General features: G+C 37.3%; 1 long non-coding RNA gene across 1 annotated transcript; it reads right to left on the reverse strand.

The window, feature by feature from the left end:
* Nucleotides 1-9,349: 9,349 nt before the first annotated feature.
* LOC143260760 (uncharacterized) lies at nt 9,350-11,690 on the reverse strand. The gene is made up of 2 exons (XR_013035058.1): nt 10,201-11,690; nt 9,350-10,079 (listed from the first exon to the last, which is right to left on the reverse strand). It is a non-coding gene; the product is annotated as an uncharacterized LOC143260760 (long non-coding RNA).
* Nucleotides 11,691-15,555: the final 3,865 nt, after the last annotated feature.

Here is a 15,555-nt window from a genome sequence, read left to right on the forward strand (position 1 = left end):
TTTCAGTTTGTCCGACCGTCCTCCCACGCTCGCCGCCGACGATATTTGTTCCTCCGAGATATTACACGCCGTCCGTTCAACCGAACAGTCTTATATCTCTTCACTGTCGAGTAGGATCGCTTTTGTCGGAAGAAAATGAATTTTCAAGGTAACGCGCGATCAACCCGACTAGGGTAAAGTTGCCTAATATGAGATCCTAGCTTATTTCCGTTACAGATGTCCCGAGTGTCGCATCGACAATTCTCATTTGCGTATTTACTCGCATCTTTCATTAATTCGTTTGCCGTTGGCGACCAGTTCGGTCTAGCGTTATCGGCAACCGTATGTGTAAAATACGTTGCGACAAGTTTCCGAAGGAGTTTGTTTATATTACAAATAACTAAAAAATGCTAAGCGTGTAATTAATTTTATAAGTACTATTGTATATCAAATTCAATGAAGATTTACTAGTTAGTTTAAACGAAGTATACGAAAGAAAAAGTTAGCGAAGAACAAGCATTTTTTCTTTCACGCAGTGAGAATCCAAAACTGACAATTGCCGCAAACAATATTTGCGACGTCTACGAAGAAGGTGTTTTATCGCATCGTACGAGTAGAAAATGATTCGATCGATTTCGTAAAGGAAATTTTGAACTTGAATATATCAGCCACGTTCTGAATGTCCAATTGAATTAGACAAGATTAAGATTTGCTAGTTATATGTCATTAAAGATTGATGCGTTATCCTCAAAATTCATAAATATTTTACATGTTGTTTTTCCCAAATATGAGACCTTTAAAAATTCTTATTATAATGCTAAACCAAGAAAGACAATTACAAGAACACCGTTACGATAAAGGAGAAACTATTCTAAATGATGAAAGTGATCATGTAGATAATTATGACTCTTTTTCAATATATTTCAATGTATAAAGTGTTATATAAATTTTGTTGATCAAATTTTCAACACGCATACAAGTTGCTGAGTTCTGCGAAGGGCATTTTTGAAATTTTCGTCATAGGTTCGGACAAGAAGTTTAAAAAACGAGAATGTTTCATATTTTCCTTATCATTTCAAATAATATCGAAATTAAAAGAGAAACATTCTAGTCATTATCTAGTAAAATAATTGTTCTATCATCGAAAATAAATTCAAGTCATTTGGTGCAGTTTTAAAAAAGTGATCGCGTTTTAAAAGGTGTTACGAACACTTTTGTCGGCCACTTAAGTGGTTTTAATCGAAAATTATGATTTCTTAGAAAAATATGTCTCGTATTAGGCACCGTTCCCCTATTATTTGAATAGACACAGACCAAGATCCGCAAAGTTTGCGATTGCGAGTAAATAATACATTATCAGTTGAACGATCTAGAACGGATTTCTAGATCTGCTTACGGGTTTCATCGGCGTGTCAACCATTCCCGCGTTCACCCCCCACGGGGATAAGAGGGCGTATCGCGTCGGACCAGCCGAAAAACCAATAGAAGATGGGATCTTCTTTGGTTCATGCGTCGGCAACCACGCCGGTGGTTGAAACTAGGAGGTCAGGGGTTGGGGGCCGGAGATTTTTCAAGTCTGGCCCAACACGCACGGCCTTAGGGTAGATTGGCAAGTTTCGGGATCTTCTCGGCACCCCGCGGAGCCGGGAAACGTTCCGTTGGCGTTGGTGAAACGCGACTCGGCTCTGCTCGGCTCGGCTTGGCTTGGTGGCACTGACGACGCCGACGAAGAGGGCGGAAAGATTTCGAAGGTGGTCGGGGGAACGGCTGAGTCGGAATCAAAGGAGTCAAAAGAGCTTTTCCAGGCTTCTCCCTCGGCCGGTTAGATTGAACTTCTTTTCCGCTCAGGAGTTTTCCTATTACTCCGAATTTCCAGCCGCGGCAAAGCCACCGAGCGCGAACGCGAACGCGACCGCGTAGCTCACCCACACGCGTGCAACCCCGCGTCCAACTTGCTGTGCGTGTGACGAAACTTTCGTATCGCCGAGGAAATTTCTTTTCATCGGCGAACACGGGGCTGACGGAAGTGCGTTGAACCTGCACGCTCGACCCGTTGGTTTCAATCTATTATAAATACATACTTCGGCTGTTTTAATTAAACCTCTTCTACAAGCTGCTCCAACTAATCCGATGCGATGACTACTGACAGCGCCGCGTTGTGCGGCCGTCAATGGACAAAATTCAAAAAAGCCACTGCTTTGTATGAGCAAGTTTATTTCGAAAGTGGCATAAGTCACTTTACCGTAATGAAAAGTGGTGATTTTTTAATGTTTATACGAAATTATTTATACCGAGAAAAATATCAGTATCCTGAGATAACAAATACAAGTAAATCTTCTCGAAAGTTAGCATCCATATTTTTAAACGTGTTAAAACTCAAACCCTTAAATATATCAATTTAAAAACAAAGTGACTTATGCCACTTTCAAAATAAACGGCTCATATCTATTCGAAACTATGTACGTGACGTGTTAAAATGTCTAAATAAAAAATGTCAAAAAATTGAGCAGGAGATTAATTTCACACCGCAGCTTGTTTACATTGCCTTGTGAACAGAAGATCATTTGACGATATAAGCTTTATAGAAAATGATGGCCACTGGTTATATGCCTGTAATTACTCTATAGCACAATTTATTTTCGTACAGCTTCAAAAGATTTTAATAAAAAACGTCTCAGAACTTACAGTTGTACATTTTGTGCAGCGATCAATTAACAACTTAGCTGCTTTTGGCTAGTATATGACAAGTATAGTATATTTAAGTATATATATTATAGTATTATAGTATACTTATATATTATAGTATAATATATAAGTTGTATTTCCACAAAATTTGAAGAAAATCAATGATATACAGTAACTTACACACATTTCCAAAGAGATTGCAACGGCTAATTGGTTAGTTATTCCACACGAATTTCGCGAATGAAATAGGGTCAAATATGTTGTAAGATTAAACAACAACAAAATGGCTTCATTGCCTGCTCGTAATTTATATAAAGTGTAACAATTACATCATTGCACACGACGCGATTGGAAACAGAAATTTAATTGCGTATTCGAACGTAAGGGGCATTGTTCTGAATTCATAACGTTAATGGTAGAACAAAAGATCCACGTCGGGCAATTGGTTTCCATGTGATTAAGAATAGTAATAAACAATCGTAACCAGCGGTTGCGAAAGCGGATTTCGAGTTGTAATGGGCTTTTGATATTTCCTTTTAATAGTCGTTAGTGGGTATTGAGAACAAGAACCTTACAAATCAACTTTTATGCGCCGCACGCTGTTTCCCACAATTATTGTGCCATTTCTATCGACATTAAACGCTAATGATAATTGGATTGGTCTAGTAAAACAGGTTCGATATCGAGCCAGAAATTATATGTTATTTGATAGAAAATTGTTTGCGGGGCCCGGTGATTGTGACAGGGGAAATGGACAAGACATTAAGATTCATTTCTCTACCTGTTAATTGTCTGTTCAATGAGCACAGGAAATGCAAGTATCAGTGAAATATTTCAAGCGATCTTATCTTTGATCGATTAATGCGAATTAACTAACATTATTTTTCTAATGACCGTGCCGCGAATAAAATCCCCGATTGCTCATGTCGTAAATGCGTAAACGATAAAAATCACGACGTCGGTCGATCATTTAAATGGATTTGCCGCTCAAAGACTTGCCAGTACGAAAACGAGTGAAAAAGAGGAATTGAATGTCCCGTTAAAGGCGTCTCATTAGTACCTCCACTTTAAAGCGACGTTTCATCACCCCTCCCCCTCCCGCCGACGACCCTCACCCTTGACTCGCCTGCCTAAGTAAAAATCAATAATTCCTTTATCGTACAAATTAACGTTAAGCATATTCCACCCTCGTATACAGGGTCTACGACCAGCGTTACACCGTTTCCTGCCTTCCTGTCCTGCATAATATCGCTGGCCGCGCTCCTGTCATCCTGTTAGGCCTCCGCCTTTTTTTTTCCTTCGGCATGCTTCGCCTATTCTCGACTACTATTGCCTCACGATTTTTATTTATCGATTATAAAAATTGCTGCCAATCAGTTTTCATTGGCATCGTGCTGCGGACCTTTTTAAGTATAAGCATTCATAGTTACGCAATGCATTTACACCTGCTTGGTCTACCGTGTCAACGTCGATAATTTAATGATCCATAGTAATTATAGCGTTAGACTAAAACGTGTTAATAAAAGTGATCGCGGTAACTAGTTTCGCAAAGATATTTCAGCTATAAATAAATTATTAATATCCTGCTAGTAATGATACAGTATGTAAAAAGGATGAGTATGTTCGAAAATATTAAAACGAATCTAGCTATATATCTGTTCTTCGACGTTAACAAAATTAAAAATGGTAAGTATTCGTGTATCTTCTACGAGGGATATAATTAGATTCCGGTTTTCGCGCATTTACGACCAAAATGAGTAACTGCCTCTTAAAAGAATAAATAGATTTGTAATAGATGGATGTGGCAGAGAATCTATATGGATGATAGAGAGAAGCAAGAGATTCCGCTGTGATTCATATTCCTTGTAATTGACGCAAACAATTTTTATTTTGCATAACGATCCACAGACAAGTTGTATTATAGTTATTAAATAAATGTACCACTCGATGAATTTACTTAATTTGTAACAAATATTGAACGCAAATTTGTCAAAATTTTCCTTTATCAAACGAATGAGTGACACTACAAATTTTTGATTCTCAGACGTTTTAACAGTTGCTTTTTTATTAAATCATTTGGAACGTCATACAAAGTTTATTTCTGCAGTATGATAATAATACACATGCAGCACAAATACGACACATGGGCTGTACTTGTTACTGAACAACGAATTTTATACATTTATGCTAAAAAATGTCGCGGGAAAGTACCAAACAATGAATACATTAACAGAATTTAAGGATATTCTTATGATCCGTAATCGTTTATGTTGTTTATATTTTGTCATAAAAAAATTTAAAGACACGATAATTAGCCCCCACAGTAACCGGCACCACTACCCTAGTACGTGTTAGCGAAAACGATCGGAGTTAGAACGGAGCAAAGAAAGGTGAATTTTAAAATTGCAGGTGAAACGGCTCGACTGCGGAGAACATTAGGCCGGCGAAAGGTTGGAACTCTCGTTAACGAACTATTCAATTTCGTCTCGTAATATCTTAATCTTAGAATGCGGCTCGCACGAAACCGGTGTTTCTCCCCATAGTAGAAAAATTACAGGTCATGTTATCGGCTTGTTAATTCCGATAAACGTTCCTCTTCTTTATCGTCGGCCATTCCGGGCGAACGATAGCGATGAATACATAGAGGAAGAGAGAGGGAGAGAAAGAGAGAGACATCTGTATACCATAGAGAGATAAAGCGAGCGAGCGAGAGAGAGAGAGAGCGAGCGAGAGAGAGAGAGAGAGAGAGGAGAGAGAGAGCCAAACCCGACGGACGGGAAACGAAGCACTAGGGCGAGAGATTAACGAAATAAATATGACATCGTCTTGGCGGCGTGCGCGCGTTGTTTCACGCTCGACGCGATAACAAAGCGTTCGCCATTAATTACCGCGGCCTGAAATTATTTAACGACCTTCCTGAACCGACGTCGGCACGCAAACTACCGACACTGCCGCGAATTGATCGAGCTAATTCCCCGGCGATGTATCAGTTTATGAAACTTCCGTGTGTTTTAACGACGCTAAATAAGCGGGCCCCTCTAAACGCTTCCGAGAGATCAAATTTACCCGGCCGACTACCAAACGCTAACGAATTCTTGGCCCATGGTTTCGTGATACAGTTTATTTATTAGATTATCCTGTAAGTCGGCAACTTTAATTGTAAATATAGTTCATTCATTCAATTCACTATTTGCTTTCATCATTAGACTGCTGATTTTTTTATGGAATATCAAAATTGTCTGCTCCAATTGCACAAAGCAAGAGGTAAATATTTATTAAATGTGTTAAACGTAGTAAATATAAATGTAAATGTATTATCGTAATTAAAAACGCATTTTTTCTTTTAATAATATCAATGAATCAGGAAGAATCTATGTAACATCTTCATGTTCTTCTAATGTCTACATTGTTTAGTATTTCACCTAGGCAAGGGTGTATCCGATTATTGTCATAATGATGTAATTAAAAACGCATTTTTTCTTTTGATAATATCAATGAATCAGGAAGAATCTATGTAACATCTTGAAGTTCTTCTAATGTCTACAATGTTTAGTATTTCACCTAGGCAAGGGTGTATCCGATCATAATGATGTTAGCATCGATGACCTCAGGATCTCTTTCCTACCCCCGTAGTCCGTAAAGATAGGCTAACTTCGGTCGAATGGATTTTTTCATGCGACCATAAATAACAGAGTGATAAATTAAAAGCTTAATCTCGATCGACGATAGTATCGTCTGTTCGGTATCGAGAAAGGCGGGAAAAGAAACAGCGGAAAAAGTGAAGGAATCCATTTGGGGGTTGAAGAACCCTTGACGACGACCTGGCGGGATCTTACAACTTTGCTTTCGTTATCCTAATCTAGAGAACGTACACATACACAGACGGCTAAGGGGGACGCGTTATACCTGAGCAGGGGGGTGGGGGTTAGGTCATTCCTTTTCTAGGCGTCCAGGGCCGTAATGTCGACCGATAAGGCCCCGATAGTCCACGGTCACGTAGTGTGTTAGCCGGCAGTTAGAACGCTATCGTCCTGCATCTCGTGTTATTCGTCAGAGCGTGACGAGTGGGTGGAATTTTACGCCCGGACGTCTCCTCTTCGCCGACCCTCTCAACGACATCCAAATACGCTCGATAACACTATTTTGTTATGCTCTTTTTAACCCTGGCGTGGACAACGGAGCACCTGGCTACCCACCTCTGTATCTAATAATTACTTTAGGCTTTTTAGCGATAAACTATTATGATTGTATTTCATACTTGCTCGATCATTGGTCATCACATTTAAACACTGTGCAATAATGTCCAAATATTGTATCTGTGAGAAATTCAACACAAACTATAAAAGATTATCCATCCAGCAACAACGATTTACTAGTCTTTTAAAAATTGAGCAATTGAGAACTTAACGCTAGGATCACCGACGTCTAAACGCGATTAATGTGTATTGTTTTATAACAATGCAATTATATAATATGTAATTGTTAAATAACAATGCAATGTATAATATGTAATTGTTAAATAACAATGCAATGAATAATATGTAATTGTTAAATAACAATGCAATGTATAATATGTAATTGTTAAATAACAATGCAATGTATAATATGTAATTGTTAAATAACAATGCAATGTATAATATGTAATTGTTAAATATCAATGCAATGTATAATATGTAATTGTTAAATAACAATGCAATGTATAATATGTAATTGTTAAATAACAATGCAATGTATAATATTTGCTCGAATAAAGAAAGTTATTGAAAAATTTCTTATAGAAACATTTTTCTAATATCATTCACTATACAAGAAAAATTTAGAAACTGGTCGTCTGGACTAGTTTGGTGGTTCTAATTTTAATCGATATTTATATTATAGATCGTTATTTAGACAGAAATTATTAACCTTAGAACTCCGAATAGTTTGGTCATCGGTAATTCCACCTGTTATTCCACCTTTTATATTCCATAACGATTGGAAAAGTTAATTAACATTTTTAATTAAATTATAATTAGTAACTTATGAAAAGGTAGATAAAGGGTAATTATTTTGTGAGCTTTCAAAATAAGTGAATGTGTATATAGAAAATAATGAAACATTACCGAAAAGAAGCTGCTGCTATTAGTGTATACTCATGCTCTCTAACTTTATGGCAATCTAATAAAATTTTTGGGATAAAGACAAAGCTTTTATATAAACGAATTTCATAAAAGATGTGAACGTACATTGTGGAAAGGTGAAAAAAACCAAATGCAAATATACAGACCCATAAAACATGGTATTAATATTACAACTCCTGGCAAAAGGTATTCGTTCACTTTTTAAAATGCAATAAATTTTTTAAAACTCCACTAAATGACTTCAATTTCTTTTAAATGTATGTTAAAGTGGTACTAGTTTGCTGTGCAATGACTGAAATGCTCCTTGTTAATTTTGTTATTACTTGGAGTGAGACAAAAAAATAAAAAATTCTCGTTCTTTTTTGTTTGAACCTGGAACGAAAATTTAAAAAATGCACTTTGTAGACATAGGTAACCTTATATGCATACTGAAAATTTCCTCGAAATTGGTTGACGTTGTTATGAGCTACAAGCAATTGAAGATCGTGAAAATTGCAGTTTTTTTACGAATTTAAACCAAAAACAGATAATTTTTCCATCTTTCAGTGTGGCTGTAGCGTGATCATGCGCCAATGAAATTTCTACGACAATTGAAAAAATTAATTAATTCAATGAAATTTTCAGTTCGCATATAATTTACGTTAAAGTTTAAAAAAACGAGCGTTTCTTACCTTTTGCTGTTATTTTATGTAATACCAAAATTTAGAAAATGTAAGTTAGTCATTGCACCGTAAACTAGTCCCTTTAACACTTAAAACAAGATTCAAGTCACTTGGACCAGTTTGAAAGAAGTTGTTGCGTTTTAAATGGCGTTCGAATACTTGTTGCTAACGGTTGTAATACACATAATACACAGAAGTTGCGCCGACTATTTAAAGCAGTGTATCGCGACTAATCTGTTGCACCGTTTTCTCTTTTCAGGTAAGAGATCGATCGACGTCGTTCATCGAGTTGGCCAATCACTGCTTCAACTTCTTGGGTCCTCGCCGGTGACCTTGACACTGGGCCGCTAAGAGGTTTACCTTGGCGAACTTGGATATCTCGAGATAGCACTCGGGGTCTCGGTCGAGGGATTAAGACAGGGTTGTCGAACGGGACGGCAGAGGGCTGCTGGGATCGACGGGGTTGAAGCGAGCGAGACGGTGCTCAGGCGAAAGGGAAAAGAGAGTATAAGCGTACGCCTGTATAATTGATTGAGTGTAATGAGTTAAAGGGGATGCCGTGGTATCAAGGGTGGAAATTATAGAGTTCTAGGTCATGAAAGCGACAACCCCCGGCGGCCGGGAGAAAGTGCGGAAACTTAGGTGCCTCGCTCTCCTCCGGCTTCGGTCCCCCTTCCACCGCTCACGAACCGACCACGGGGGCGCTGATTGTAAATTAGTTAAAGGAGATGCTTCATTAGGATCAGCTGATTCATGGGTTTTATCCTTGCGGGGAGCCCGGATCCTTGAAACACAGGGTGCAAAGTTCACGAGTCACCACGCCCCCTGCGAAGAACGTATGTTAACCTTTCGCCTCTCGGGTTTCTTTCCTTGTTGCCAATCTTTTCTCATTAGAAATAAATATATATTTATTTATTTATTTATTATCCTAACGTAATTACGTTAATGTTTAATGGATTAAGTGTAGAGTAAGTCACGGTATCTTTTCCTTCATTTTCAAAATGCATTTCTATTGTGATATATTCGAAGAAACTTAATTTTCCTAGAATACATAGGTTACAAAATAGTTAAAATACCATCGACTATAAAGAATTTGAACTTTCTAGTTTGTGCTTTATTGATCAAATTAATTAAATTTTGGGGGAATTGTCTGGGTTGATTTTCGGCACTTAACGAATTATGCGTGGACTAAGTAATTAACTAAACTTTCACTCGATACATCGTTTTTCAAATTTGCGAAACGATTAACTCAAAAACTAATTGCTTATGAACATAGCTCTAATTCGATTCTTTATAAATAAACTGCGAATTTTATGCTGTTGTGATAACAGCAAACAGGTTAAAGTATATATTGTTACATTATTTTTAACTTATTAAAATTATGAAAAGAGGAAAGACATTTTCATCTAACTTACGTTTCTTATAATTTACTTGGACAATTTTTGTCCTGCATAAACCAACGATATCAATATTATTTTTTGTACACATTTCAAATTGTTCATGAAAATACTTCATTGCATATAGAGTTAAATAACTCTATTTTCAGATTTGCATCTCATAGCTACCTATAGTCCTTTCAGTACAAGATTACAGACACTTACAACTGCAGTCCCTTACTGAGGCAGTCTCCTAACTAAAAATGAATTTATATATGTATACACTCGGCAATACGTGTTTCACATTTTAATTCGATAAAAATGTATGAATCAAGCTGTACATAAAAATACCCAATGCATGCAGAGTTAAGTACTTACAGTCTTTTCAGGACGAAATTCCAGTCACATAGGGGTCCGTTCTCAAGCCGGTCTACCAGCTGAGAATGATTTTCAGCAAAAACGGAACAAAAAACGACAGCCACCATCGATAATTCCTTTATCATCGCGGTACACGTTGCTCCACTTTTCGCGTTGGCCAGAAATAATCGAGCAGCGAACGTTCGCCTCGTTAGTCCCGGCAAAAAATCTGTTCGGCGCGGGAGGGAACGTATCAAATCAATTTTGGCTGGTAAAGATGGGATCGCGGGGTAGGGGCAGCGCGAAGGAAACAAAGGACCGCGGGATTACGTGAGAAGAAGCGCAGGAAGGTGACGTCTCGGTAGAAGGAGGTCGTTGGGGGAGGGTGTCGAGGGGGGGCCGACGTGGTATTTACGACGTCATTTCCTCGCTGACTGTCAATAATTTCCCTGGGGGATGTGGAAGGCAACCGGCTCTCTCGTGTGCCCCGGCTCGCTTTCTTCGTTTCGCCACACCTCTTTCTTCCTCGACGCTTCCTCCACCTTCGCGGCGTTGTTCCACGGGCAAATTGAAAAGCTACCGACGCCGAGACGTCCTCGAGATACTGTTCCGCGGCGACCGAAAAGTAATATCGCGCCAGTGGAATGAGATTGCGCCGGATCCGCGCCGTTCCGCTCCGCTCCGCGCCGCACCGCGAAGCTCTACGCCGCTCCGCGCCAGCCGGAATACATTTTTGATAATTTGTTTCTCGCGTTCAGCCGACTTGTCGCGCACAGACACCGAGGAATCTGTCGAAACCCGGCCCCCGTCAACGTGATTCGCGAGCGAAATACGCTTTTTCGGTCCGACCGTCGCCGCAACAATACCGCTCAGGTGAGAGAGGGGCTCCGGCGAACATTGACGTGACGTTTATAGCCGCTGCTGGTACCCGATGCGTGGTACACAGACGCTCGTAATTGTCCGACGACTCTGAATGTTCGGGAATAAAATTATTTTACACTACAGACTCGCGGGTACGAGGCAGTAAAAAGACAATGTCTCAATAACCACGATGATGGCTCCGCTTCTTTGAGATTTCTGCGACTTTCCACTCGTGGACGCTGCGGATCATTCTCTCCGTGGTTGTTAGTTCGGTGATGAATAATGCCAAATAGGAAACGAATAGAAATGGTACTTAACGCGGGATTTTAACACTTCTAACTGGAATTGGGCAAAAATTTAATCACAATTAATGATATCAATATATAATCAATAATGGTTATATATTATAATGATGATATATATGATTGATATATTAATATATATATAATCAATAATGATTACCATTAATCGCGATTTTTAAACCATCCACAAAAATATAATACAATAATAAACATGATAAAGACAATTCTTAACAGAATTACGTCAAATTATTCCTCTAATTCCATTAAAAAATCAACAATTATTCATCAATTAATATTTCATCAATCGATTAATTCAATCGTCGATTTTTCGACGGTCGATATCTTCAATCAACGACTGGCGATTACATTCATCAATAAATTAATTTAATCGTTGATTGTTTGATTATTAATAACTTTAATCTTTTTCGTGAATCATTTAATCAAATTAAAAATTGTAATCGATTGCTGCCCAAAACTGTTTCTAATGTTTGAGCAGTGTCTTGTGTTATGTGATTTCTTCTCAATCAGATGTCATAAATAATTTTCTGGTCTTTCCTTCCCAGTAACATCGTCATATACATCGGAAATCTAAAAGTATTGCAAAAACTTTTGTTTGATGTTTTGGATCTACATAGTATGACTCAGATCTGTACAACTGTTTTACTTATCACCTTATTGGAATATAATTTATTTAATTCTTACAATCAATTTTGACCTTTCTTTGTATTTTTCTTGCATAGTGTATTTATATTGTGTAAGCTTTTATGAATGTCGTAAAAGGATTAATCAAATATGATGAACTTCATTTAAATTGCATATTTGATGTATAACTTAATGTAATCATTTATAACACGATCCATTTCTATGTATTATGTTTTAATTGCTTTTATATCCCATGTACACTAATATGAGTTGATTCGGTTTACAATGAACCGATCAAGTTAAATTAAATGAAACATTTGGAGTATACATGCGTGTTGCAAATTATGAATAGTTTGCAAAATTAATTATGAAACGATTTGTTATAGAAAGATCTGACGTCACTTAGTGTTGAACCAAGTTCTTAATACTTCATAAAGTACGAAAGACGAGCAATTAACCATTGTACATTTTGAAGTATGTATACAGGATGTCCCAAAAATGTTTCGCATTACGGAAATGTGGGGTAGCTGAGGTCATTCTAAGTAACTTTTTCTTTTGCGAAAATGCAATATACGGCTTTGTTTACGAGTTATTAACGAAAAACACTGACCAATGAGAGGTGATGGCGCGAAGTTCGAGAGCCCGCAGTACGAGGCTTTGACAGAAGGTCGGGACGTGCTCGAACGGCGTTCGAAGTATTGAACAAGTCACGAAGCGTGAACTTTCCGGATTTTTTTACTACGTAACAGTGATATTTTTAAGAAAAACGCTGTTCACCTTTACTTTAGAACGTCTGAAGAATATTTAATAATTTTTCGGACCCGAAATAATATGTAGTTTAACCGTGACAGCCGTTTTAATTTTCTGGTGTGCATGACACCTCACGTGTACCATATGAAAATTTTATGCAAGATGTACAGTGAAGATTAACAAAGTTCGTAAATGATATTTTAATTTAAATAATTCCGTGTCTGAACAGAATTCAACGAATGATTCGCAAAGCTGATTTAATAATAAATAATCGCGTTAAGGGACGTAAAGGATTTGTTTATTAGAGGAATATGAAAAATATTATCAATAAGAAACTCACCCATTTAGTTGAGGATGCATTTGCTGGCTGGAATTGTGGCTCACGATGTCGAAGGGCACTACTGATAGTATACATATAACCATCTACTGATGGTATACATGTACATACATGAACTAATAATTTAATATATAATATATGATAATTTATATATATATATATATATATATATATATATATCGTGGTCACCATTTAAATTATTATATATATATATATATATATATATATATATATATATTTATAAATAATTTATAATAATATAAATATATATATATATATATATATATATATATATATATATATATAAACTTAAACTTGTATATATATAATAATTTAAATGGTGACCACGACTATGTTTGCTGAAATGAATACGCGGACGTGTTATTCCGCGATGCAATACCGTTCCTGCAGTGCCACAGACGAGTAAATACGCGCTTCTGTTTTTGTTCCGGCTGTGGCCACTTAGCTTGCTTCTACGATGTGTCAATGGAACCAAACTTTTTCGAATCAAAGCTCTCGAATTAAAGCGTGTTTACTCGCTGTGGCACCGCACGGGCGGTATTGCGACGCGGGATAACACGTCCGTGGCACCGCACAAGCGGGATTACGTCGCGAGATATCTCGTCTGTGACCTTGTACGAACAGTGCTGGTATCGCGACATTGCACGTCAGCGAGAGCGGTGCGGTTAAGCTAATGCTCTGAGATTGTCAACATTTCGAGATTCGTTAGCGTTAGGATAAACACAATACTTACCATGATCTCGTAAGAACAAGTCTAATGACGTCCAGTCACAAGATCGTGGTGGTCGATTGTGTCGACTACAAATTGAATAAACTCCAGCGAACGTACTTCAAATTGAACAAGAATCTTGATAATAATTTTTCGTAATTTCAACGAGGAAACGATTGTTGCGTAACTGTGTATACGCGATGACTTGCCAAGCACTACTGAATTGAATGACTCTGACAATTCAACACAGCGACTACGGCGGCTATCATAATTCAACATGCGCTATCGTACATTATACTTGTACGAAAACCTTTTAGTTTCAATCCACAAAAACCGGGTAATCAAAAGAAGATAATAAACTTGTATATTTACAATTATTTTATAAGACGTTAGCGAAAATCAGCGTATAGAAAATTTGGCTGATGTCATAAGTAGACTGCAGATTTTATACATTTGTGACAAATTAAATGCCAAATACATTGTATATTTATATTATATATTTATAATAAGATATATTTATATTATATATTTTACAAAATACATTTATTTAAATACATTTGTGACAAGTTAAATACCAAACTGTAACGAACTTAGAAAAATTTAAAGATATTGTTGCATTATTATCAACTTATTACAACTATTAAAAGAAGAAAGAAATTTATATCTACTTTACGTTTCTTAAAAATTAACATAGGCAAGCTTTATTTCGTGTAAAGATCCGCAGTCTAGTCACAAATGAACCGTGGATCTTTATGCAAAATAAAAACGATCTTCATCATTTGTACAAGACAAGAGTTGAATAAAAATGTACTTCTTTCAATAGTTTCAATAAATTGAAAATAGTGTAATGAAATATTTACATTTCACTGTTCTGCATTTTAATTACCTATTGTTTTCATAAATGCATAAAATCCGCAATCTACTCGTAAACAACTTCAAAGCATCAGCTGGAAAGTCATGCAAAGTTGCAACCAAGAGTTACAAAGAAAAATCTAAATATCAAACAATGTGTTAAATTAACTTTTCAATCTTATTTTATTAGCTTTTTTTTTAAGTGAAAGGACTAATTGATCGATGAAAAGTTTCAACGGAGAATGCTGGAACATCTGGCAGTTCTTTCACGAGAAATTGCAACGCGATTTTAACGAAGGAACGCATTACAAGTCGGCGGGCGGAACGAAGGTATTTCAACAGCTGAGAGATCCCGTGTTCCATGTTTTGCAGCGCGTCGTTTAAACGAGGATTCGCCCGGAGAAACAAACAATAAAGACCTTTCCCGTCCCCCGGTTTCTCATAGCGGTTCATTGTTATGAGCGTTTCGTCTCTTTTTGTCGTCCCGTCGCGTTGGTCGCCTTCGTCCCGTTGCATTCGCGAAAAGTTTCAACTTTCACGTGGCGCGCGCGGAACGATTTCGTGGAAGTATGTTATTGAAATAATTAACGGCAGCAGGACGCCCGCACGAAAAACTATCCGGACGATTTCGGCGATCAGAGCAACTGTTCGGCTTAAAACAGAGGCTATAATCGTAACTCAGGGGTCGACGAGCACGACGAATGTCGAAAAACATGTTCCATTAATTTTTATGTCTGTTAACAATTCTTTAATCTTTGTAAAGTCACCTTTAGATGTACAGTTACTCACAAAAATGAGCGTATACCTTTTAAAACGTAATAACTGTTTTAAAACTGGACTAAGTGACTTGAATTTTATTAAATGATAGCGGGATTAATCTACTAGACGATAACTAAAATGCT

Source organism: Megalopta genalis, chromosome 19 (assembly GCF_051020955.1).
Source record: "Megalopta genalis isolate 19385.01 chromosome 19, iyMegGena1_principal, whole genome shotgun sequence".
Taxonomy (NCBI): Eukaryota; Metazoa; Arthropoda; class Insecta; order Hymenoptera; family Halictidae; genus Megalopta; species Megalopta genalis.